The sequence below is a fragment of the Pantherophis guttatus genome, chromosome 6 (assembly GCF_059756535.1).
Source record: "Pantherophis guttatus breed Tessera chromosome 6, ASM5975653v1, whole genome shotgun sequence".
NCBI classification, from domain to species: domain Eukaryota; kingdom Metazoa; phylum Chordata; class Lepidosauria; order Squamata; family Colubridae; genus Pantherophis; species Pantherophis guttatus.
The window spans coordinates 86,442,127-86,469,009 of record NC_142068.1 but is presented as its reverse complement, the minus strand read 5'-3'; positions in this window follow the sequence as shown (position 1 = coordinate 86,469,009).

Sequence of the window (26,883 nt, the reverse complement as noted above, 5' to 3'; positions counted from 1 at the left end):
GGAACCAAAAATATTTTTTAAAGAGAATTTTTTTTTTTTGGAAACCAAGTGCAAAAACGGACACCAGGATGAGTTTCAGGATGAAATTCCATGTCTAAAAATGTTGTTGCTTCTACTTTTTAAAAATCGAGACTTTTTGGTGCCAGTGGAAGAAAACGTATGACTCCGCGGTCAAGAAAAATGCTGTCCAGGAACCAAAAATGTTTTTTAAAGAGAAATTTTTTTTTGAAACCAAATGCAAAAACGGACACCAGGATGAGTTTCAGGATGAAATTCCATGTCGAAAAATGGTTTTACTTCCACTTTTTAAAAATCGAGCCTTTTTGGTGCCAGGGGAAGAAAACACGTGACTCCGCAGTCAGGAAAAATGCTGCCCAGGAACCAAAAATGTTTTTTAAAGAGAATTTTTTTTTGAAACCAAATGCAAAAACGGACACCAGGATGAGTTTCAGGATGAAATTCCATGTCTAAAAATGTTGTTGCTTCTACTTTTTAAAAATCGAGCCTTTTTGGTGCCAGGGGAAGAAAACGCGTGACTCCGCAGTCAGGAAAAATGCTGTCCAGGAACCAAAAATGTTTTTTAAAGAGAAATTTTTTTTTGAAACCAAATGCAAAAACGGACACCAGGATGAGTTTCAGGATGAAATTCCATGTTTAAAAATGGTGTTGCTTCCACTTTTTAAAAATCGAGCCTTTTTGGTGCCAGGGGAAGAAAACGCGTGACTCCGCGGTCAGGAAAAATGCTGCCCAGGAACCAAAAATGTTTTTTAAAGAGAAATATTTTTTTGAAACCAAATGCAAAAACGGACACCAGGATGAGTTTCAGGATGAAATTCCATGTCTAAAAATGTTGTTGCTTCTATTTTTTAAAAATCGAGCCTTTTTGGTGCCAGGGGAAGAAAAAAAATGACTCCGCAGTCAAGAAAAATGCTGTCCAGGAACCAAAAACGTTTTTTAAAGAGAAATTTTTTTTTTAAACCAAATGCAAAAACGGACACCAGGATGAGTTTCAGGATGAAATTCCATGTCGAAAAATGGTTTTGCTTCCATTTTTAAAAATCGAGCCTTTTTGGTGCCAGGGGAAGAAAACGCGTGACTCCGCGGTCAGGAAAAATGCTGCCCAGGAACCAAGAATGTTTTCTAAAGAGATTTTTTTTTTTGAAACCAAATGCAAAAACGGACACCAGGATGAGTTTCAGGATGAAATTCCATGTCTAAAAATGGTGTTTTTAAATGGTGTCTTTAAAAATCGAGCCTTTTTGGTGCCAGGGGAAGAAAACGCGTGACTCCGCGGTCAGGAAAAATGCTGCCCAGGAACCAAAAATGTTTTTTAAAGAGAAATTTTTTTTGAAACCAAATGCAAAAACGGATACCAGGATGAGTTTCAGGATGAAATTCCATGTCTAAAAATGTTGTTGCTTCTACTTTTTAAAAATCGAGCCTTTTTGGTGCCAGGGGAAGAAAACGCGTGACTCCGCGGTCAGGGAAAATGCTGCCGAGGAACCAAAAATGTTTTTTAAAGAGAAATTTTTTTTTGAAACCAAATACAAAAACGGACACCAGGATGAGTTTCAGGATGAAATTCCATGTCTAAAAATGTTGTTGCTTCTACTTTTTAAAAATCGAGCCTTTTTGGTGACAGGGGAAGAAAACGCGTGACTCCGCAGTCAGGAAAAATGCTGTCCAGGAACCAAAAATGTTTTTTAAAGAGAATTTTTTTTTTGAAACCAAATGCAAAAACGGACACCAGGATGAGTTTCAGGATGAAATTCCATGTCTAATAATGGTGTTGCTTCCACTTTTTAAAAATCGAGCCTTTTTGGTGCCAGGAGAAGAAAACGCGTGACTCCGTGGTCAGGAAAAATGCTGCCCAGGAACCAAGAATGTTTTCTAAAGAGATTTTTTATTTTGAAACCAAATGCAAAAACGGACACCAGGATGAGTTTCAGGATGAAATTCCATGTCTAAAAATGTTGTTGCTTCTACTTTTTAAAAATCGAGCCTTTTTGGTGCCAGGGGAAGAAAACGCGTGACTCCGCGGTCAGGAAAAATGCTTCCCAGGAACCAAAAATATTTTTTAAAGAGAATTTTTTTTTTTTGGAAACCAAGTGCAAAAACGGACACCAGGATGAGTTTCAGGATGAAATTCCATGTCTAAAAATGTTGTTGCTTCTACTTTTTAAAAATCGAGCCTTTTTGGTGCCAGTGGAAGAAAACGTATGACTCCGCGGTCAAGAAAAATGCTGTCCAGGAACCAAAAATGTTTTTTAAAGAGAAATTTTTTTTTGAAACCAAATGCAAAAACGGACACCAGGATGAGTTTCAGGATGAAATTCCATGTCGAAAAATGGTTTTACTTCCACTTTTTAAAAATCGAGCCTTTTTGGTGCCAGGGGAAGAAAACGCGTGACTCCGCGGTCAGGAAAAATGCTGCCCAGGAACCAAAAATGTTTTTTAAAGAGAATTTTTTTTTGAAACCAAATGCAAAAACGGACACCAGGATGAGTTTCAGGATGAAATTCCATGTCTAAAAATGGTGTTGCTTCCACTTTTTAAAAATCGAGCCTTTTTGGTGCCAGGGGAAGAAAACGCGTGACTCCGTGGTCAGGAAAAATGCTGCCCAGGAACCAAGAATGTTTTCTAAAGAGATTTTTTATTTTGAAACCAAATGCAAAAACGGACACCAGGATGAGTTTCAGGATGAAATTCCATGTCGAAAAATGGTTTTACTTCCACTTTTTAAAAATCGAGCCTTTTTGGTGCCAGGGGAAGAAAACGCGTGACTCCGCGGTCAGGAAAAATGCTGCCCAGGAACCAAAAATGTTTTTTAAAGAGAATTTTTTTTTGAAACCAAATGCAAAAACGGACACCAGGATGAGTTTCAGGATGAAATTCCATGTCTAAAAATGGTGTTGCTTCCACTTTTTAAAAATCGAGCCTTTTTGGTGCCAGGGGAAGAAAACGCGTGACTCCGTGGTCAGGAAAAATGCTGCCCAGGAACCAAGAATGTTTTCTAAAGAGATTTTTTATTTTGAAACCAAATGCAAAAACGGACACCAGGATGAGTTTCAGGATGAAATTCCATGTCTAAAAATGGTGTTTTTAAATGGTGTCTTTAAAAATCGAGCCTTTTTGGTGCCAGGGGAAGAAAACGCGTGACTCCGCGGTCAGGAAAAATGCTGCCCAGGAACCAAAAATGTTTTTTAAAGAGAAAATTTTTTTTGAAACCAAATGCAAAAACGGACACCAGGATGAGTTTCAGGATGAAATTCCATGTCTAAAAATGGTGTTGCTTCCACTTTTTAAAAATCGAGCCTTTTTGGTGCCAGGGGAAGAAAACGCGTGACTCCGTGGTCAGGAAAAATGCTGCCCAGGAACCAAGAATGTTTTCTAAAGAGATTTTTTATTTTGAAACCAAATGCAAAAACGGACACCAGGATGAGTTTCAGGATGAAATTCCATGTCAAAAAATGGTTTTGCTTCCACTTTTTAAAAATCGAGCCTTTTTGGTGCCAGTGGAAGAAAACGCGTGACTCCGCGGTCAGGAAATATGCTACCCAGGAACCAAAAATGTTTTTTAAAGAGAAATTTTTTTTTGAAACCAAATGCAAAAACGGACACCAGGATGAGTTTCAGGATGAAATTCCATGTCTAAAAATGTTGTTGCTTCTACTTTTTAAAAATCGAGCCTTTTTGGTGCCAGGGGAAGAAAACGCGTGACTCCGCAGTCAGGAAAAATGCTGTCCAGGAACCAAAAATGTTTTTTAAAGAGAAATTTTTTTTTGAAACCAAATGCAAAAACGGACACCAGGATGAGTTTCAGGATGAAATTCCATGTCAAAAAATGGTTTTGCTTCCACTTTTTAAAAATCGAGCCTTTTTGGTGCCAGTGGAAGAAAACGCGTGACTCCGCGGTCAGGAAAAATGCTACCCAGGAACCAAAAATGTTTTTTAAAGAGAAATTTTTTTTTGAAACCAAATGCAAAAACGGACACCAGGATGAGTTTCAGGATGAAATTCCATGTCTAAAAATGTTGTTGCTTCTACTTTTTAAAAATCGAGCCTTTTTGGTGCCAGGGGAAGAAAACGCGTGACTCCGCAGTCAGGAAAAATGCTGTCCAGGAACCAAAAATGTTTTTTAAAGAGAAATTTTTTTTTGAAACCAAATGCAAAAACGGACACCAGGATGAGTTTCAGGATGAAATTCCATGTCTAAAAATGGTGTTGCTTCCACTTTTTAAAAATCGAGCCTTTTCGGTGCCAGGGGAAGAAAACGCGTGACTCCGTGGTCAGGAAAAATGCTGCCCAGGAACCAAGAATGTTTTCTAAAGAGATTTTTTATTTTGAAACCAAATGCAAAAACGGACACCAGGATGAGTTTCAGGATGAAATTCCATGTCTAAAAATGGTGTTGCTTCCACTTTTTAAAAATCGAGCCTTTTTGGTGCCAGTGGAAGAAAACGCGTGACTCCGCGGTCAGGAAAAATGCTTCCCAGGAACCAAAAATATTTTTTAAAGAGAAATTTTTTTTTGAAACCAAATGCAAAAACGGACACCAGGATGAGTTTCAGGATGAAATTCCATGTCTAAAAATGTTGTTGCTTCTACTTTTTAAAAATCGAGCCTTTTTGGTGCCAGGGGAAGAAAACGCGTGACTCCGCAGTCAGGAAAAATGCTGTCCAGGAACCAAAAATGTTTTTTAAAGAGAAATTTTTTTTTGAAACCAAATGCAAAAACGGACACCAGGATGAGTTTCAGGATGAAATTCCATGTCTAAAAATGGTGTTGCTTCCACTTTTTAAAAATCGAGCCTTTTTGGTGCCAGGGGAAGAAAACGCGTGACTCCGTGGTCAGGAAAAATGCTGCCCAGGAACCAAGAATGTTTTCTAAAGAGATTTTTTATTTTGAAACCAAATGCAAAAACGGACACCAGGATGAGTTTCAGGATGAAATTCCATGTCTAAAAATGGTGTTGCTTCCACTTTTTAAAAATCGAGCCTTTTTGGTGCCAGTGGAAGAAAACGCGTGACTCCGCGGTCAGGAAAAATGCTTCCCAGGAACCAAAAATATTTTTTAAAGAGAATTTTTTTTTTTGAAACCAAATGCAAAAACGGATACCAGGATGAGTTTCAGGATGAAATTCCATGTCTAAAAATGTTGTTGCTTCTACTTTTTAAAAATCGACCCTTTTTGGTGCCAGGGGAAGAAAACGCGTGACTCCGCGGTCAGGAAAAATGCTTCCCAGGAACCAAAAATATTTTTTAAAGAGAATTTTTTTTTTTGGAAACTAAATGCAAAAACGGACACCAGGATGAGTTTCAGGATGAAATTCCATGTTTAAAAATGGTGTTGCTTCCACTTTTTAAAAATCGAGCCTTTTTGGTGCCAGGGGAAGAAAACGCGTGACTCCGCGGTCAGGAAAAATGCTGCCCAGGAACCAAAAATGTTTTTTAAAGAGAAATATTTTTTTGAAACCAAATGCAAAAACGGACACCAGGATGAGTTTCAGGATGAAATTCCATGTCTAAAAATGTTGTTGCTTCTATTTTTTAAAAATCGAGCCTTTTTGGTGCCAGGGGAAGAAAAAAAATGACTCCGCAGTCAAGAAAAATGCTGTCCAGGAACCAAAAATGTTTTTTAAAGAGAAATTTTTTTTTTAAACCAAATGCAAAAACGGACACCAGGATGAGTTTCAGGATGAAATTCCATGTCGAAAAATGGTTTTGCTTCCATTTTTAAAAATCGAGCCTTTTTGGTGCCAGGGGAAGAAAATGCGTGACTCCGCGGTCAGGAAAAATGCTGCCCAGGAACCAAGAATGTTTTCTAAAGAGATTTTTTTTTTTGAAACCAAATGCAAAAACGGACACCAGGATGAGTTTCAGGATGAAATTCCATGTCTAAAAATTGTTGTTTTTAAATGGTGTCTTTAAAAATCGAGCCTTTTTGGTGCCAGGGGAAGAAAACGCGTGACTCCGCGGTCAGGAAAAATGCTTCCCAGGAACCAAAAATATTTTTTAAAGAGAATTTTTTTTTTTTGGAAGCCAAGTGCAAAAACGGACACCAGGATGAGATTCAGGATGAAATTCCATGTTTAAAAATGGTGTTGCCTCCACTTTTTAAAAATCGAGCCTTTTTGGTGCCAGGGGAAGAAAACGCATGACTCCGTGGTCAGGAAAAATGCTGCCCAGGAACCAAGAATGTTTTCTAAAGAGATTTTTTTTTTTTGAAACCAAATGCAAAAACGGACACCAGGATGAGTTTCAGGATGAAATTCCATGTCTAAAAATGTTGTTGCTTCTACTTTTTAAAAATCGAGCCTTTTTGGTGCCAGGGGAAGAAAACGCGTGACTCCGCGGTGAGGAATAATGCTGCCCAGGAACCAAAAATATTTTTTAAAGAGAATTTTTTTTTTTTGGAAACCAAGTGCAAAAACGGACACCAGGATGAGTTTCAGGATGAAATTCCATGTCTAAAAATGGTGTTGCTTCCACTTTTTAAAAATCGAGCCTTTTTGGTGCCAGGGAAAGAAAACGCGTGACTCCGCGGTCAGGAAAAATGCTGCCCAGGAACCAAAAATGTTTTTTAAAGAGAAATATTTTTTTGAAACCAAATGCAAAAACGGACACCAGGATGAGTTTCAGGATGAAATTCCATGTCTAAAAATGTTGTTGCTTCTACTTTTTAAAAATGGAGACTTTTTGGTGCCAGTGGAAGAAAACGTATGACTCCGCGGTCAAGAAAAATGCTGTCCAGGAACCAAAAATGTTTTTTAAAGAGAAATTTTTTTTTGAAACCAAATGCAAAAACGGACACCAGGATGAGTTTCAGGATGAAATTCCATGTCGAAAAATGGTTTTACTTCCACTTTTTAAAAATCGAGCCTTTTTGGTGCCAGGGGAAGAAAACACATGACTCCGCGGTCAGGAAAAATGCTGCCCAGGAACCAAAAATGTTTTTTAAAGAGAATTTTTTTTTGAAACCAAATGCAAAAACGGACACCAGGATGAGTTTCAGGATGAAATTCCATGTCTAAAAATGTTGTTGCGTCTACTTTTTAAAAATCGAGCCTTTTTGGTGCCAGGGGAAGAAAACGCGTGACTCCGCGGTCAAGAAAAATGCTGTCCAGGAACCAAAAATGTTTTTTAAAGAGAAATTTTTTTTTGATACCAAATTCAAAAACGGACACCAGGATGAGTTTCAGGATGAAATTCCATGTCTAAAAATGGTGTTGCTTCCACTTTTTAAAAATCGAGCCTTTTTGGTGCCAGGGGAAGAAAACGCGTGACTCCGTGGTCAGGAAAAATGCTGCCCAGGAACCAAGAATGTTTTCTAAAGAGATTTTTTTTTTTGAAACCAAATGCAAAAATGGACACCAGGATGAGTTTCAGGATGAAATTCCATGTCTAAAAATGGTGTTTTTAAATGGTGTCTTTAAAAATCGAGCCTTTTTGGTGCCAGGGGAAGAAAACGCGTGACTCCGCGGTCAGGAAAAATGCTGCCCAGGAACCAAAAATGTTTTTTAAAGAGAAATTTTTTTTGAAACCAAATGCAAAAACGGGCACCAGGATGAGTTTCAGGATGAAATTCCATGTCTAAAAATGGTGTTGCTTCCACTTTTTAAAAATCGAGCCTTTTTGGTGCCAGGGGAAGAAAACGCGTGACTCCACAGTCAGGAAAAATGCTGCCCAGGAACCAAGAATGTTTTCTAAAGAGATTTTTTTTTTGAAACCAAATGCAAAAACGGACACCAGGATGAGTTTCAGGATGAAATTCCATGTCTAAAAATGTTGTTGCTTCTACTTTTTAAAAATCGAGCCTTTTTGGTGCCAGGGGAAAAAAACGCGTGACTCCGTGGTCAAGAAAAATGCTGTCCAGGAACCAAAAATGTTTTTTAAAGAGAAATTTTTTTTTGAAACCAAATGCAAAAACGGACACCAGGATGAGTTTCAGGATGAAATTCCATGTCTAAAAATGGTGTTGCTTCCACTTTTTAAAAATCGAGCCTTTTTGGTGCCAGGGGAAGAAAACGCGTGACTCCGTGGTCAGGAAAAATGCTGCCCAGGAACCAAGAATGTTTTCTAAAGAGATTTTTTATTTTGAAACCAAATGCAAAAACGGACACCAGGATGAGTTTCAGGATGAAATTCCATGTCTAAAAATGGTGTTTTTAAATGGTGTCTTTAAAAATCGAGCCTTTTTGGTGCCAGGTGAAGAAAACGCGTGACTCCGCAGTCAAGAAAAATGCTGCCCAGGAACCAAAAATGTTTTTTAAAGAGAAATTTTTTTTTGAAACCAAATGCAAAAACGGACACCAGGATGAGTTTCAGGATGAAATTCCATGTCTAAAAATGTTGTTCCTTCCACTTTTTAAAAATCGAGCCTTTTTGGTGCCAGGGGAAGAAAACGTGTGACTCTGCAGTCAGGAAAAATGCTGTCCAGGAACCAAAAATGTTTTTTAAAGAGAAATTTTTTTTTGAAACCAAATGCAAAAACGGACACCAGGATGAGTTTCAGGATGAAATTCCATGTCTAAAAATGGTGTTGCTTCCACTTTTTAAAAATCGAGCCTTTTTGTTGCCTTGGGAAGAAAACGCGTGACTCCGTGGTCAGGAAAAATGCTGCCCAGGAACCAAGAATGTTTTCTAAAGAGATTTTTTATTTTGAAACCAAATGCAAAAACGGACACCAGGATGAGTTTCAGGATGAAATTCCATGTCTAAAAATGGTGTTTTTAAATGGTGTCTTTAAAAATCGAGCCTTTTTGGTGCCAGGGGAAGAAAACGCTTTACTCCGCGGTCAGGAAAAATGCTGCCCAGGAACCAAAAATGTTTTTTAAAGAGAAGTTGATTTTTTAGAAACCAAATGCAAAAACGGAAACCAGGATGAGTTTCAGGATGAAATTCCATGTCGAAAAATGGTTTTACTTCCACTTTTTAAAAATCCAGCCTTTTTGGTGCCAGGGGAAGAAAATGCGTGACTCCGCGATCAGGAAAAATTCTGCCCAGGAACCAAAAATGTTTTTTAAAGAGATTTTTTTTTGAAACCAAATGCAATAATGGACACCAGGATGAGTTTCAGGATGAAATTCCATGTCTAAAAAGGTGTTCCTTCAACTTTTTAAAAATCGAGTCTTTTTAGTGCCAGGGGAAGAAAACGCATGACTCCGCGGTCACGAAAAATGCTTCCCAGGAACCAAAAATGTTTTTTAAAGAGAAATTTTTTTTTTGAAACCAAATGCAAAAACGGACACCAGGATGAGTTTCAGGATGAAATTCCATGTCTAAAAATGGTTTTGCTTCCACTTTTTAAAAATCGAGCCTTTTTGTTGCCAGGGGAAGAAAACGCGTGACTCCGCGGTCAGGAAAAATGCTGCCCAGGAACCAAAAATGTTTTTTAAAGAGAAATATTTTTTTGAAACCAAATGCAAAAACGGACACCAGGATGAGTTTCAGGATGAAATTCCATGTCTAAAAATGTTGTTGCTTCTACTTTTTAAAAATCGAGCCTTTTTGGTGCCAGGGGAAGAAAACGCGTGACTCCGTGGTCAGGAAAAATGCTGCCCAGGAACCAAAAAGGTTTTTTAAAGAGAAATTTTTTTTTGAAACCAAATGCAAAAACGGACACCAGGATGAGTTTCAGGATGAAATTCCATGTCTAAAAATGTTGTTGCTTCTACTTTTTAAAAATCTAGCCTTTTTGGTGCCAGAGGAAGAAAACGCATGAATCCGCGGTCAAGAAAAATGCTGTCCAGGAACCAAAAATGTTTTTTAAAGAGAAATATTTTTTTGAAACCAAATGCAAAAACGGACACCAGGATGAGTTTCAGGATGAAATTCCATGTCTAAAGATGGTGTTGCTTCCACTTTTTAAAAATCGAGCCTATTTGGTGCCAAGGGACGAAAACGCGTGACTCCGTGGTCAGGAAAAATGCTGCCCAGGAACCAAGAATGTTTTCTAAAAAGATTTTTTTTTTTGAAACCAAATGCAAAAACGGACACCAGGATGAGTTTCAGGATGAAATTCCATGTCTAAAAATGTTGTTGCTTCCACTTTTTAAAAATCGAGCCTTTTTGGTGCCAGGGGAAGAAAACGCGTGACTCCGCGGTCAGGAAAAATGCTGCCCAGGAACCAAAAATGTTTTTTAAAGAGAAATTTTTTTTTGAAACCAAATGCAAAAACGGACACCAGGATGAGTTTCAGGATGAAATTCCATGTCTAAAAATGTTGTTGCTTCTACTTTTTAAAAATCGAGCCTTTTTGGTGCCAGGGGAAGAAAACGCGTGACTCCGCAGTCAGGAAAAATGCTGTCCAGGAACCAAAAATGTTTTTTAAAGAGAAATTTTTTTTTGAAACCAAATGCAAAAACGGACACCAGGATGAGTTTCAGGATGAAATTCCATGTCTAAAAATGGTGTTGCTTCCACTTTTTAAAAATCGAGCCTTTTTGGTGCCAGGGGAAGAAAACGCGTGACTCCGTGGTCAGGAAAAATGCTGCCCAGGAACCAAGAATGTTTTCTAAAGAGATTTTTTATTTTGAAACCAAATGCAAAAACGGACACCAGGATGAGTTTCAGGATGAAATTCCATGTCTAAAAATGGTGTTTTTAAATGGTGTCTTTAAAAATCGAGCCTTTTTGGTGCCAGGGGAAAAAACGCGTGACTCCGCGGTCAGGAAAAATGCTGCCCAGGAACCAAAAATGTTTTTTAAAGAGAAATTTTTTTTTGAAACCAAATGCAAAAACGGACACCAGGATGAGTTTCAGGATGAAATTCCATGTCTAAAAATGTTGTTGCTTCTACTTTTTAAAAATCGAGCCTTTTTGGTGCCAGGGGAAGAAAACGCGTGACTCCGTGGTCAGGAAAAATGCTGCCCAGGAACCAAGAATGTTTTCTAAAGAGATTTTTTATTTTGAAACCAAATGCAAAAACGGACACCAGGATGAGTTTCAGGATGAAATTCCATGTCTAAAAATGGTGTTTTTAAATGGTGTCTTTAAAAATCGAGCCTTTTTGGTGCCAGGGGAAGAAAACGCTTTACTCCGCGGTCAGGAAAAATGCTGCCCAGGAACGAAAAATGTTTTTTAAAGAGAAGTTGATTTTTTAGAAACCAAATGCAAAAACGGAAACCAGGATGAGTTTCAGGATGAAATTCCATGTCGAAAAATGGTTTTACTTCCACTTTTTAAAAATCCAGCCTTTTTGGTGCCAGGGGAAGAAAATGCGTGACTCCGCGATCAGGAAAAATTCTGCCCAGGAACCAAAAATGTTTTTTAAAGAGATTTTTTTTTGAAACCAAATGCAAAAACGGACACCAGGATGAGTTTCAGGATGAAATTCCATGTCAAAAAATGGTTTTGCTTCCACTTTTTAAAAATCGAGCCTTTTTGGTGCCAGTGGAAGAAAACGCGTGACTCCGCGGTCAGGAAAAATGCTACCCAGGAACCAAAAATGTTTTTTAAAGAGAAATTTTTTTTTGAAACCAAATGCAAAAACGGACACCAGGATGAGTTTCAGGATGAAATTCCATGTCTAAAAATGTTGTTGCTTCTACTTTTTAAAAATCGAGCCTTTTTGGTGCCAGGGGAAGAAAACGCGTGACTCCGCAGTCAGGAAAAATGCTGTCCAGGAACCAAAAATGTTTTTTAAAGAGAAATTTTTTTTTGAAACCAAATGCAAAAACGGACACCAGGATGAGTTTCAGGATGAAATTCCATGTCTAAAAATGGTGTTGCTTCCACTTTTTAAAAATCGAGCCTTTTTGGTGCCAGGGAAAGAAAACGCGTGACTCCGCGGTCAGGAAAAATGCTGCCCAGGAACCAAAAATGTTTTTTAAAGAGAAATATTTTTTTGAAACCAAATGCAAAAACGGACACCAGGATGAGTTTCAGGATGAAATTCCATGTCTAAAAATGTTGTTGCTTCTACTTTTTAAAAATGGAGACTTTTTGGTGCCAGTGGAAGAAAACGTATGACTCCGCGGTCAAGAAAAATGCTGTCCAGGAACCAAAAATGTTTTTTAAAGAGAAATTTTTTTTTGAAACCAAATGCAAAAACGGACACCAGGATGAGTTTCAGGATGAAATTCCATGTCGAAAAATGGTTTTACTTCCACTTTTTAAAAATCGAGCCTTTTTGGTGCCAGGGGAAGAAAACACATGACTCCGCGGTCAGGAAAAATGCTGCCCAGGAACCAAAAATGTTTTTTAAAGAGAATTTTTTTTTGAAACCAAATGCAAAAACGGACACCAGGATGAGTTTCAGGATGAAATTCCATGTCTAAAAATGTTGTTGCTTCTACTTTTTAAAAATCGAGCCTTTTTGGTGCCAGGGGAAGAAAACGCGTGACTCCGTGGTCAGGAAAAATGCTGCCCAGGAACCAAGAATGTTTTCTAAAGAGATTTTTTATTTTGAAACCAAATGCAAAAACGGACACCAGGATGAGTTTCAGGATGAAATTCCATGTCTAAAAATGGTGTTTTTAAATGGTGTCTTTAAAAATCGAGCCTTTTTGGTGCCAGGGGAAGAAAACGCTTTACTCCGCGGTCAGGAAAAATGCTGCCCAGGAACCAAAAATGTTTTTTAAAGAGAAGTTGATTTTTTAGAAACCAAATGCAAAAACGGAAACCAGGATGAGTTTCAGGATGAAATTCCATGTCGAAAAATGGTTTTACTTCCACTTTTTAAAAATCCAGCCTTTTTGGTGCCAGGGGAAGAAAATGCGTGACTCCGCGATCAGGAAAAATTCTGCCCAGGAACCAAAAATGTTTTTTAAAGAGATTTTTTTTTGAAACCAAATGCAAAAACGGACACCAGGATGAGTTTCAGGATGAAATTCCATGTCAAAAAATGGTTTTGCTTCCACTTTTTAAAAATCGAGCCTTTTTGGTGCCAGTGGAAGAAAACGCGTGACTCCGCGGTCAGGAAAAATGCTACCCAGGAACCAAAAATGTTTTTTAAAGAGAAATTTTTTTTTGAAACCAAATGCAAAAACGGACACCAGGATGAGTTTCAGGATGAAATTCCATGTCTAAAAATGTTGTTGCTTCTACTTTTTAAAAATCGAGCCTTTTTGGTGCCAGGGGAAGAAAACGCGTGACTCCGCAGTCAGGAAAAATGCTGTCCAGGAACCAAAAATGTTTTTTAAAGAGAAATTTTTTTTTGAAACCAAATGCAAAAACGGACACCAGGATGAGTTTCAGGATGAAATTCCATGTCTAAAAATGGTGTTGCTTCCACTTTTTAAAAATCGAGCCTTTTTGGTGCCAGGGAAAGAAAACGCGTGACTCCGCGGTCAGGAAAAATGCTGCCCAGGAACCAAAAATGTTTTTTAAAGAGAAATATTTTTTTGAAACCAAATGCAAAAACGGACACCAGGATGAGTTTCAGGATGAAATTCCATGTCTAAAAATGTTGTTGCTTCTACTTTTTAAAAATGGAGACTTTTTGGTGCCAGTGGAAGAAAACGTATGACTCCGCGGTCAAGAAAAATGCTGTCCAGGAACCAAAAATGTTTTTTAAAGAGAAATTTTTTTTTGAAACCAAATGCAAAAACGGACACCAGGATGAGTTTCAGGATGAAATTCCATGTCGAAAAATGGTTTTACTTCCACTTTTTAAAAATCGAGCCTTTTTGGTGCCAGGGGAAGAAAACACATGACTCCGCGGTCAGGAAAAATGCTGCCCAGGAACCAAAAATGTTTTTTAAAGAGAATTTTTTTTTGAAACCAAATGCAAAAACGGACACCAGGATGAGTTTCAGGATGAAATTCCATGTCTAAAAATGTTGTTGCTTCTACTTTTTAAAAATCGAGCCTTTTTGGTGCCAGGGGAAGAAAACGCGTGACTCCGCGGTCAAGAAAAATGCTGTCCAGGAACCAAAAATGTTTTTTAAAGAGAAATTTTTTTTTGAAACCAAATTCAAAAACGGACACCAGGATGAGTTTCAGGATGAAATTCCATGTCTAAAAATGGTGTTGCTTCCACTTTTTAAAAATCGAGCCTTTTTGGTGCCAGGGGAAGAAAACGCGTGACTCCGTGGTCAGGAAAAATGCTGCCCAGGAACCAAGAATGTTTTCTAAAGAGATTTTTTTTTTTGAAACCAAATGCAAAAATGGACACCAGGATGAGTTTCAGGATGAAATTCCATGTCTAAAAATGGTGTTTTTAAATGGTGTCTTTAAAAATCGAGCCTTTTTGGTGCCAGGGGAAGAAAACGCGTGACTCCGCGGTCAGGAAAAATGCTGCCCAGGAACCAAAAATGTTTTTTAAAGAGAAATTTTTTTTGAAACCAAATGCAAAAACGGGCACCAGGATGAGTTTCAGGATGAAATTCCATGTCTAAAAATGGTGTTGCTTCCACTTTTTAAAAATCGAGCCTTTTTGGTGCCAGGGGAAGAAAACGCGTGACTCCACAGTCAGGAAAAATGCTGCCCAGGAACCAAGAATGTTTTCTAAAGAGATTTTTTTTTTGAAACCAAATGCAAAAACGGACACCAGGATGAGTTTCAGGATGAAATTCCATGTCTAAAAATGTTGTTGCTTCTACTTTTTAAAAATCGAGCCTTTTTGGTGCCAGGGGAAGAAAACGCGTGACTCCGTGGTCAAGAAAAATGCTGTCCAGGAACCAAAAATGTTTTTTAAAGAGAAATTTTTTTTTGAAACCAAATGCAAAAACGGACACCAGGATGAGTTTCAGGATGAAATTCCATGTCTAAAAATGGTGTTGCTTCCACTTTTTAAAAATCGAGCCTTTTTGGTGCCAGGGGAAGAAAACGCGTGACTCCGTGGTCAGGAAAAATGCTGCCCAGGAACCAAGAATGTTTTCTAAAGAGATTTTTTATTTTGAAACCAAATGCAAAAACGGACACCAGGATGAGTTTCAGGATGAAATTCCATGTCTAAAAATGGTGTTTTTAAATGGTGTCTTTAAAAATCGAGCCTTTTTGGTGCCAGGTGAAGAAAACGTGTGACTCCGCAGTCAAGAAAAATGCTGCCCAGGAACCAAAAATGTTTTTTAAAGAGAAATTTTTTTTTGAAACCAAATGCAAAAACGGACACCAGGATGAGTTTCAGGATGAAATTCCATGTCTAAAAATGTTGTTCCTTCCACTTTTTAAAAATCGAGCCTTTTTGGTGCCAGGGGAAGAAAACGTGTGACTCTGCAGTCAGGAAAAATGCTGTCCAGGAACCAAAAATGTTTTTTAAAGAGAAATTTTTTTTTGAAACCAAATGCAAAAACGGACACCAGGATGAGTTTCAGGATGAAATTCCATGTCTAAAAATGGTGTTGCTTCCACTTTTTAAAAATCGAGCCTTTTTGGTGCCTTGGGAAGAAAACGCGTGACTCCGTGGTCAGGAAAAATGCTGCCCAGGAACCAAGAATGTTTTCTAAAGAGATTTTTTATTTTGAAACCAAATGCAAAAACGGACACCAGGATGAGTTTCAGGATGAAATTCCATGTCTAAAAATGGTGTTTTTAAATGGTGTCTTTAAAAATCGAGCCTTTTTGGTGCCAGGGGAAGAAAACGCTTTACTCCGCGGTCAGGAAAAATGCTGCCCAGGAACCAAAAATGTTTTTTAAAGAGAAGTTGATTTTTTAGAAACCAAATGCAAAAACGGAAACCAGGATGAGTTTCAGGATGAAATTCCATGTCGAAAAATGGTTTTACTTCCACTTTTTAAAAATCCAGCCTTTTTGGTGCCAGGGGAAGAAAATGCGTGACTCCGCGATCAGGAAAAATTCTGCCCAGGAACCAAAAATGTTTTTTAAAGAGATTTTTTTTTGAAACCAAATGCAATAATGGACACCAGGATGAGTTTCAGGATGAAATTCCATGTCTAAAAAGGTGTTCCTTCAACTTTTTAAAAATCGAGTCTTTTTAGTGCCAGGGGAAGAAAACGCGTGACTCCGCGGTCACGAAAAATGCTTCCCAGGAACCAAAAATGTTTTTTAAAGAGAAATTTTTTTTTTGAAACCAAATGCAAAAACGGACACCAGGATGAGTTTCAGGATGAAATTCCATGTCTAAAAATGGTTTTGCTTCCACTTTTTAAAAATCGAGCCTTTTTGTTGCCAGGGGAAGAAAACGCGTGACTCCGCGGTCAGGAAAAATGCTGCCCAGGAACCAAAAATGTTTTTTAAAGAGAAATATTTTTTTGAAACCAAATGCAAAAACGGACACCAGGATGAGTTTCAGGATGAAATTCCATGTCTAAAAATGTTGTTGCTTCTACTTTTTAAAAATCGAGCCTTTTTGGTGCCAGGGGAAGAAAACGCGTGACTCCGTGGTCAGGAAAAATGCTGCCCAGGAACCAAAAAGGTTTTTTAAAGAGAAATTTTTTTTTGAAACCAAATGCAAAAACGGACACCAGGATGAGTTTCAGGATGAAATTCCATGTCTAAAAATGTTGTTGCTTCTACTTTTTAAAAATCTAGCCTTTTTGGTGCCAGAGGAAGAAAACGCATGAATCCGCGGTCAAGAAAAATGCTGTCCAGGAACCAAAAATGTTTTTTAAAGAGAAATATTTTTTTGAAACCAAATGCAAAAACGGACACCAGGATGAGTTTCAGGATGAAATTCCATGTCTAAAGATGGTGTTGCTTCCACTTTTTAAAAATCGAGCCTATTTGGTGCCAAGGGACGAAAACGCGTGACTCCGTGGTCAGGAAAAATGCTGCCCAGGAACCAAGAATGTTTTCTAAAGAGATTTTTTTTTTGAAACCAAATGCAAAAACGGACACCAGGATGAGTTTCAGGATGAAATTCCATGTCTAAAAATGTTGTTGCTTCCACTTTTTAAAAATCGAGCCTTTTTGGTGCCAGGGGAAGAAAACGCGTGACTCCGTGGTCAGGAAAAATGCTGCCCAGGAACCAAGAATGTTTTCTAAAGAGATTTTTTATTTTGCAACCAAATGCAAAAACGGACACCAGGATGAGTTTCAGGATGAAATTCCATGTCTAAAAATGGTGTTTTTAAATGGTGTCTTTAAAAATCGAGCCTTTTTGGTGCCAGGGGAAGAAAACGCGTGACTCCGCGGTCAGGAAAAATGCTGCCCAGGAACCAAAAATGTTTTTTAAAGAGAAATTTTTTTTTGAAACCAAATGCAAAAACGGACACCAGGATGAGTTTCAGGATGAAATTCAATGTCTAAAAATGTTGTTGCTTCTACTTTTTAAAAATCGAGCCTTTTTGGTGCCAGGGGAAGAAAACGCGTGACTCCGCAGTCAGGAAAAATGCTGTCCAGGAACCAAAAATGTTTTTTAAAGAGAAATTTTTTTTTGAAACCAAATGCAAAAACGGACACCAGGATGAGTTTCAGGATGAAATTCCATGTCTAAAAATGGTGTTGCTTCCACTTTTTAAAAATCGAGCCTTTTTGGTGCCAGGGGAAGAAAACGCGTGACTCCGTGGTCAGGAAAAATGCTGCCCAGGAACCAAGAATGTTTTCTAAAGAGATTTTTTATTTTGAAACCAAATGCAAAAACGGACACCAGGATGAGTTTCAGGATGAAATTCCATGTCTAAAAATGGTGTTTTTAAATGGTGTCTTTAAAAATCGAGCCTTTTTGGTGCCAGGGGAAAAAACGCGTGACTCCGCGGTCAGGAAAAATGCTGCCCAGGAACCAAAAATGTTTTTTAAAGAGAAATTTTTTTTTGAAACCAAATGCAAAAACGGACACCAGGATGAGTTTCAGGATGAAATTCCATGTCTAAAAATGTTGTTGCTTCTACTTTTTAAAAATCGAGCCTTTTTGGTGCCAGGGGAAGAAAACGCGTGACTCCGTGGTCAGGAAAAATGCTGCCCAGGAACCAAGAATGTTTTCTAAAGAGATTTTTTATTTTGAAACCAAATGCAAAAACGGACACCAGGATGAGTTTCAGGATGAAATTCCATGTCTAAAAATGGTGTTTTTAAATGGTGTCTTTAAAAATCGAGCCTTTTTGGTGCCAGGGGAAGAAAACGCTTTACTCCGCGGTCAGGAAAAATGCTGCCCAGGAACCAAAAATGTTTTTTAAAGAGAAGTTGATTTTTTAGAAACCAAATGCAAAAACGGAAACCAGGATGAGTTTCAGGATGAAATTCCATGTCTAAAAATGGTTTTGCTTCCACTTTTTAAAAATCGAGCCTTTTTGTTGCCAGGGGAAGAAAACGCGTGACTCCGCGGTCAGGAAAAATGCTGCCCAGGAACCAAAAATGTTTTTTAAAGAGAAATATTTTTTTGAAACCAAATGCAAAAACGGACACCAGGATGAGTTTCAGGATGAAATTCCATGTCTAAAAATGTTGTTGCTTCTACTTTTTAAAAATCGAGCCTTTTTGGTGCCAGGGGAAGAAAACGCGTGACTCCGTGGTCAGGAAAAATGCTGCCCAGGAACCAAAAAGGTTTTTTAAAGAGAAATTTTTTTTTGAAACCAAATGCAAAAACGGACACCAGGATGAGTTTCAGGATGAAATTCCATGTCTAAAAATGTTGTTGCTTCTACTTTTTAAAAATCTAGCCTTTTTGGTGCCAGAGGAAGAAAACGCATGAATCCGCGGTCAAGAAAAATGCTGTCCAGGAACCAAAAATGTTTTTTAAAGAGAAATATTTTTTTGAAACCAAATGCAAAAACGGACACCAGGATGAGTTTCAGGATGAAATTCCATGTCTAAAGATGGTGTTGCTTCCACTTTTTAAAAATCGAGCCTATTTGGTGCCAAGGGACGAAAACGCGTGACTCCGTGGTCAGGAAAAATGCTGCCCAGGAACCAAGAATGTTTTCTAAAGAGATTTTTTTTTTGAAACCAAATGCAAAAACGGACACCAGGATGAGTTTCAGGATGAAATTCCATGTCTAAAAATGTTGTTGCTTCCACTTTTTAAAAATCGAGCCTTTTTGGTGCCAGGGGAAGAAAACGCGTGACTCCGTGGTCAGGAAAAATGCTGCCCAGGAACCAAGAATGTTTTCTAAAGAGATTTTTTATTTTGCAACCAAATGCAAAAACGGACACCAGGATGAGTTTCAGGATGAAATTCCATGTCTAAAAATGGTGTTTTTAAATGGTGTCTTTAAAAATCGAGCCTTTTTGGTGCCAGGGGAAGAAAACGCGTGACTCCGCGGTCAGGAAAAATGCTGCCCAGGAACCAAAAATGTTTTTTAAAGAGAAATTTTTTTTTGAAACCAAATGCAAAAACGGACACCAGGATGAGTTTCAGGATGAAATTCAATGTCTAAAAATGTTGTTGCTTCTACTTTTTAAAAATCGAGCCTTTTTGGTGCCAGGGGAAGAAAACGCGTGACTCCGCAGTCAGGAAAAATGCTGTCCAGGAACCAAAAATGTTTTTTAAAGAGAAATTTTTTTTTGAAACCAAATGCAAAAACGGACACCAGGATGAGTTTCAGGATGAAATTCCATGTCTAAAAATGGTGTTGCTTCCACTTTTTAAAAATCGAGCCTTTTTGGTGCCAGGGGAAGAAAACGCGTGACTCCGTGGTCAGGAAAAATGCTGCCCAGGAACCAAGAATGTTTTCTAAAGAGATTTTTTATTTTGAAACCAAATGCAAAAACGGACACCAGGATGAGTTTCAGGATGAAATTCCATGTCTAAAAATGGTGTTTTTAAATGGTGTCTTTAAAAATCGAGCCTTTTTGGTGCCAGGGGAAAAAACGCGTGACTCCGCGGTCAGGAAAAATGCTGCCCAGGAACCAAAAATGTTTTTTAAAGAGAAATTTTTTTTTGAAACCAAATGCAAAAACGGACACCAGGATGAGTTTCAGGATGAAATTCCATGTCTAAAAATGTTGTTGCTTCTACTTTTTAAAAATCGAGCCTTTTTGGTGCCAGGGGAAGAAAACGCGTGACTCCGTGGTCAGGAAAAATGCTGCCCAGGAACCAAGAATGTTTTCTAAAGAGATTTTTTATTTTGAAACCAAATGCAAAAACGGACACCAGGATGAGTTTCAGGATGAAATTCCATGTCTAAAAATGGTGTTTTTAAATGGTGTCTTTAAAAATCGAGCCTTTTTGGTGCCAGGGGAAGAAAACGCTTTACTCCGCGGTCAGGAAAAATGCTGCCCAGGAACCAAAAATGTTTTTTAAAGAGAAGTTGATTTTTTAGAAACCAAATGCAAAAACGGAAACCAGGATGAGTTTCAGGATGAAATTCCATGTCGAAAAATGGTTTTACTTCCACTTTTTAAAAATCCAGCCTTTTTGGTGCCAGGGGAAGAAAATGCGTGACTCCGCGATCAGGAAAAATTCTGCCCAGGAACCAAAAATGTTTTTTAAAGAGATTTTTTTTTGAAACCAAATGCAATAATGGACACCAGGATGAGTTTCAGGATGAAATTCCATGTCTAAAAAGGTGTTCCTTCAACTTTTTAAAAATCGAGTCTTTTTAGTGCCAGGGGAAGAAAACGCGTGACTCCGCGGTCACGAAAAATGCTTCCCAGGAACCAAAAATGTTTTTTAAAGAGAAATTTTTTTTTTGAAACCAAATGCAAAAACGGACACCAGGATGAGTTTCAGGATGAAATTCCATGTCTAAAAATGGTTTTGCTTCCACTTTTTAAAAATCGAGCCTTTTTGTTGCCAGGGGAAGAAAACGCGTGACTCCGCGGTCAGGAAAAATGCTGCCCAGGAACCAAAAATGTTTTTTAAAGAGAAATATTTTTTTGAAACCAAATGCAAAAACGGACACCAGGATGAGTTTCAGGATGAAATTCCATGTCTAAAAATGTTGTTGCTTCTACTTTTTAAAAATCGAGCCTTTTTGGTGCCAGGGGAAGAAAACGCGTGACTCCGTGGTCAGGAAAAATGCTGCCCAGGAACCAAAAAGGTTTTTTAAAGAGAAATTTTTTTTTGAAACCAAATGCAAAAACGGACACCAGGATGAGTTTCAGGATGAAATTCCATGTCTAAAAATGTTGTTGCTTCTACTTTTTAAAAATCTAGCCTTTTTGGTGCCAGAGGAAGAAAACGCATGAATCCGCGGTCAAGAAAAATGCTGTCCAGGAACCAAAAATGTTTTTTAAAGAGAAATATTTTTTTGAAACCAAATGCAAAAACGGATACCAGGATGAGTTTCAGGATGAAATTCCATGTCTAAAGATGGTGTTGCTTCCACTTTTTAAAAATCGAGCCTATTTGGTGCCAAGGGACGAAAACGCGTGACTCCGTGGTCAGGAAAAATGCTGCCCAGGAACCAAGAATGTTTTCTAAAGAGATTTTTTTTTTTGAAACCAAATGCAAAAACGGACACCAGGATGAGTTTCAGGATGAAATTCCATGTCTAAAAATGTTGTTGCTTCCACTTTTTAAAAATCGAGCCTTTTTGGTGCCAGGGGAAGAAAACGCGTGACTCCGTGGTCAGGAAAAATGCTGCCCAGGAACCAAGAATGTTTTCTAAAGAGATTTTTTATTTTGCAACCAAATGCAAAAACGGACACCAGGATGAGTTTCAGGATGAAATTCCATGTCTAAAAATGGTGTTTTTAAATGGTGTCTTTAAAAATCGAGCCTTTTTGGTGCCAGGGGAAGAAAACGCGTGACTCCGCGGTCAGGAAAAATGCTGCCCAGGAACCAAAAATGTTTTTTAAAGAGAAATTTTTTTTTGAAACCAAATGCAAAAACGGACACCAGGATGAGTTTCAGAATGAAATTCAATGTCTAAAAATGTTGTTGCTTCTACTTTTTAAAAATCGAGCCTTTTTGGTGCCAGGGGAAGAAAACGCGTGACTCCGCAGTCAGGAAAAATGCTGTCCAGGAACCAAAAATGTTTTTTAAAGAGAAATTTTTTTTTGAAACCAAATGCAAAAACGGACACCAGGATGAGTTTCAGGATGAAATTCCATGTCTAAAAATGGTGTTGCTTCCACTTTTTAAAAATCGAGCCTTTTTGGTGCCAGGGGAAGAAAACGCGTGACTCCGTGGTCAGGAAAAATGCTGCCCAGGAACCAAGAATGTTTTCTAAAGAGATTTTTTATTTTGAAACCAAATGCAAAAACGGACACCAGGATGAGTTTCAGGATGAAATTCCATGTCTAAAAATGGTGTTTTTAAATGGTGTCTTTAAAAATCGAGCCTTTTTGGTGCCAGGGGAAAAAACGCGTGACTCCGCGGTCAGGAAAAATGCTGCCCAGGAACCAAAAATGTTTTTTAAAGAGAAATTTTTTTTTGAAACCAAATGCAAAAACGGACACCAGGATGAGTTTCAGGATGAAATTCCATGTCTAAAAATGGTGTTTTTAAATGGTGTCTTTAAAAATCGAGCCTTTTTGGTGCCAGGGGAAGAAAACGCTTTACTCCGCGGTCAGGAAAAATGCTGCCCAGGAACCAAAAATGTTTTTTAAAGAGAAGTTGATTTTTTAGAAACCAAATGCAAAAACGGAAACCAGGATGAGTTTCAGGATGAAATTCCATGTCGAAAAATGGTTTTACTTCCACTTTTTAAAAATCCAGCCTTTTTGGTGCCAGGGGAAGAAAATGCGTGACTCCGCGATCAGGAAAAATTCTGCCCAGGAACCAAAAATGTTTTTTAAAGAGATTTTTTTTTGAAACCAAATGCAAAAACGGACACCAGGATGAGTTTCAGGATGAAATTCCATGTCAAAAAATGGTTTTGCTTCCACTTTTTAAAAATCGAGCCTTTTTGGTGCCAGTGGAAGAAAACGCGTGACTCCGCGGTCAGGAAAAATGCTACCCAGGAACCAAAAATGTTTTTTAAAGAGAAATTTTTTTTTGAAACCAAATGCAAAAACGGACACCAGGATGAGTTTCAGGATGAAATTCCATGTCTAAAAATGTTGTTGCTTCTACTTTTTAAAAATCGAGCCTTTTTGGTGCCAGGGGAAGAAAACGCGTGACTCCGCAGTCAGGAAAAATGCTGTCCAGGAACCAAAAATGTTTTTTAAAGAGAAATTTTTTTTTGAAACCAAATGCAAAAACGGACACCAGGATGAGTTTCAGGATGAAATTCCATGTCTAAAAATGGTGTTGCTTCCACTTTTTAAAAATCGAGCCTTTTTGGTGCCAGGGGAAGAAAACGCGTGACTCCGCGGTCAGGAAAAATGCTGCCCAGGAACCAAAAATGTTTTTTAAAGAGAATTTTTTTTTTGAAACCAAATACAAAAACGGACACCAGGATGAGTTTCAGGATGAAATTCCATGTCTAAAAATGGTGTTGCTTCTACTTTTTAAAAATCAAGACTTTTTGGTGCCAGGGGAAGAAAACGCCAGACTCCGCGGTCAGGAAAAATGCTGCCCAGGAACCAAAAATGTTTTTTAAAAAGAAATTTTTTTTGAAACCAAATGCAAAAACGGACACCAGGATGAGTTTCAGGATGAAATTCCATTCGAAAAATGGTTTTACTTCCACTTTTTAAAAATCGAGCCTTTTTGGTGCCAGTGGAAGAAAACGCGTGACTCCGCGGTCAGGAAAAATGCTACCCAGGAACCAAAAATGTTTTTTAAAGAGAAATTTTTTTTTGAAACCAAATGCAAAAACGGACACCAGGATGAGTTTCAGGATGAAATTCCATGTCTAAAAATGGTGTTTTTAAATGGTGTCTTTAAAAATCGAGCCTTTTTGGTGCCAGGGGAAGAAAACGCGTGACTCCGCGGTCAGGAAAAATGCTGCCCAGGAACCAAAAATGTTTTTTAAAGAGAATTTTTTTTTTGAAACAAATGCAAAAACGGACACCAGGATGAGTTTCAGGATGAAATTCCATGTCTAAAAATGTTGTTGCTTCTACTTTTTAAAAATCGAGCCTTTTTGGTGCCAGGGGAAGAAAACGCGTGACTCCGTGGTCAAGAAAAATGCTGTCCAGGAACCAAAAATGTTTTTTAAAGAGAAATTTTTTTTTGAAACCAAATTCAAAAACGGACACCAGGATGAGTTTCAGGATGAAATTCCATGTCTAAAAATGGTTTTGCTTCCACTTTTTAAAAATCGAGCCTTTTTGGTGCCAGGGGAAGAAAACGCGTGACTCCGTGGTCAGGAAAAATGCTGCCCAGGAACCAAGAATGTTTTCTAAAGAGATTTTTTATTTTGAAACCAAATGCAAAAACGGACACCAGGATGAGTTTCAGGATGAAATTCCATGTCTAAAAATGGTGTTTTTAAATGGTGTCTTTAAAAATCGAGCCTTTTTGGTGCCAGGTGAAGAAAACGCGTGACTCCGCGGTCAAGAAAAATGCTGCCCAGGAACCAAAAATGTTTTTTAAAGAGAAATTTTTTTTTGAAACCAAATGCAATAATGGACACCAGGATGAGTTTCAGGATGAAATTCCATGTCTAAAAATGTTGTTCCTTCCACTTTTTAAAAATCGAGCCTTTTTGGTGCCAGGGGAAGAAAACGCGTGACTCTGCAGTCAGGAAAAATGCTGTCCAGGAACCAAAAATGTTTTTTAAAGAGAAATTTTTTTTTGAAACCAAATGCAAAAACGGAAACCAGGATGAGTTTCAGGATGAAATTCCATGTCGAAAAATGGTTTTACTTCCACTTTTTAAAAATCCAGCCTTTTTGGTGCCAGGGGAAGAAAATGCGTGACTCCGCGATCAGGAAAAATTCTGCCCAGGAACCAAAAATGTTTTTAAAGAGATTTTTTTTTGAAACCAAATGCAATAATGGACACCAGGATGAGTTTCAGGATGAAATTCCATGTCTAAAAAGGTGTTCCTTCAACTTTTTAAAAATCGAGTCTTTTTAGTGCCAGGGGAAGAAAACGCGTGACTCCGCGGTCACGAAAAATGCTTCCCAGCAACCAAAAATGTTTTTTAAAGATAAATTTTTTTTTTGAAACCAAATGCAAAAACGGACACCAGGATGAGTTTCAGGATGAAATTCCATGTCTAAAAATGGTTTTGCTTCCACTTTTTAAAAATCGAGCCTTTTTGTTGCCAGGGGAAGAAAACGCGTGACTCCGCGGTCAGGAAAAATGCTGCCCAGGAACCAAAAATGTTTTTTAAAGAGAAATTTTTTTTGAAACCAAACGCAAAAACGGACACCAGGATGAGTTTCAGGATGAAATTCCATGTCTAAAAATGTTGTTGCTTCTACTTTTTAAAAATCTAGCCTTTTTGCTGCCAGAGGAAGAAAACGCATGACTCCGCGGTCAAGAAAAATGCTGTCCAGGAACCAAAAATGTTTTTTAAAGAGAAATATTTTTTTGAAACCAAATGCAAAAACGGACACCAGGATGAGTTTCAGGATGAAATTCCATGTCTAAAAATGTTGTTGCTTCCACTTTTTAAAAATCGAGCCTTTTTGGTGCCAGGGGAAGAAAACGCGTGACTCCGTGGTCAGGAAAAATGCTGCCCAGGAACCAAGAATGTTTTCTAAAGAGATTTTTTATTTTGCAACCAAATGCAAAAACGGACACCAGGATGAGTTTCAGGATGAAATTCCATGTCTAAAAATGGTGTTTTTAAATGGTGTCTTTAAAAATCGAGCCTTTTTGGTGCCAGGGGAAGAAAACGCGTGACTCCGCGGTCAGGAAAAATGCTGCCCAGGAACCAAAAATGTTTTTTAAAGAGAAATTTTTTTTTGAAACCAAATGCAAAAACGGACACCAGGATGAGTTTCAGGATGAAATTCCATGTCTAAAAATGTTGTTGCTTCTACTTTTTAAAAATCGAGCCTTTTTGGTGCCAGGGGAAGAAAACGCGTGACTCCGCAGTCAGGAAAAATGCTGTCCAGGAACCAAAAATGTTTTTTAAAGAGAAATTTTTTTTTGAAACCAAATGCAAAAACGGACACCAGGATGAGTTTCAGGATGAAATTCCATGTCTAAAAATGGTGTTGCTTCTACTTTTTAAAAATCGAGCCTTTTTGGTGCCAGGGGAAGAAAACGCGTGACTCCGTGGTCAGGAAAAATGCTTCCCAGGAACCAAAAATGTTTTTTATAGAGAATTTTTTTTTTTGAAACCAAAGGCAAAAACGGACACCAGGATGAGTTTCAGGATGAAATTCCATGTCGAAAAATGGTTTTACTTCCACTTTTTAAAAATCGAGTCTTTTTGGTGCCAGGGGAAGAAAACGCGTGACTCCGCGGTCAGGAAAAATGCTGCCCAGGAACCAAAAATGTTTTTTAAAGAGAATTTTTTTTTTGAAACCAAATACAAAAACGGACACCAGGATGAGTTTCAGGATGAAATTCCATGTCTAAAAATGGTGTTGCTTCTACTTTTTAAAAATCAAGACTTTTTGGTGCCAGGGGAAGAAAACGCCAGACTCCGCGGTCAGGAAAAATGCTGCCCAGGAACCAAAAATGTTTTTTAAAAAGAAATTTTTTTTGAAACCAAATGCAAAAACGGACACCAGGATGAGTTTCAGGATGAAATTCCATTCGAAAAATGGTTTTACTTCCACTTTTTAAAAATCGAGCCTTTTTGGTGCCAGGGGAAGAAAACGCGTGACTCCGCGGTCAGGAAAAATGCTGCCCAGGAACCAAAAAGGTTTTTTAAAGAGAAAACTTTTTTTTGAAACCAAATGCAAAAACGGACACGAGGATGAGTTTCAGGTTGAAATTCCATGTCTAAAAATGGTGTTTCTTCTACTTTTTAAAAATCGAGCCATTTTGGTGCCAAAGGAAGAAAACGCTTTACTCCGCAGTCAGGAAAAGTGCTGCCCTGGAACCAAAATATTTTTTGAAACCAAATTTGTTTTTTCCAACCAAATGCAAAAACGGACACCAGGGTGTCTGAATTTCAGGATGAAATTCCATGTCGAAAAATGGTTTTGCTTCCACTTTTTAAAAATCGAACCTTTTTGGTGCCAGGGGAAGAAAACGCGTGACTCTGCGGTCAGGAAAAATGCTTCCCAGGAACCAAAAATGTTTTTTACAGAGATTTTTTTTTTTGAAACCGAATGCAAAAACGGACACCAGGATGAGTTT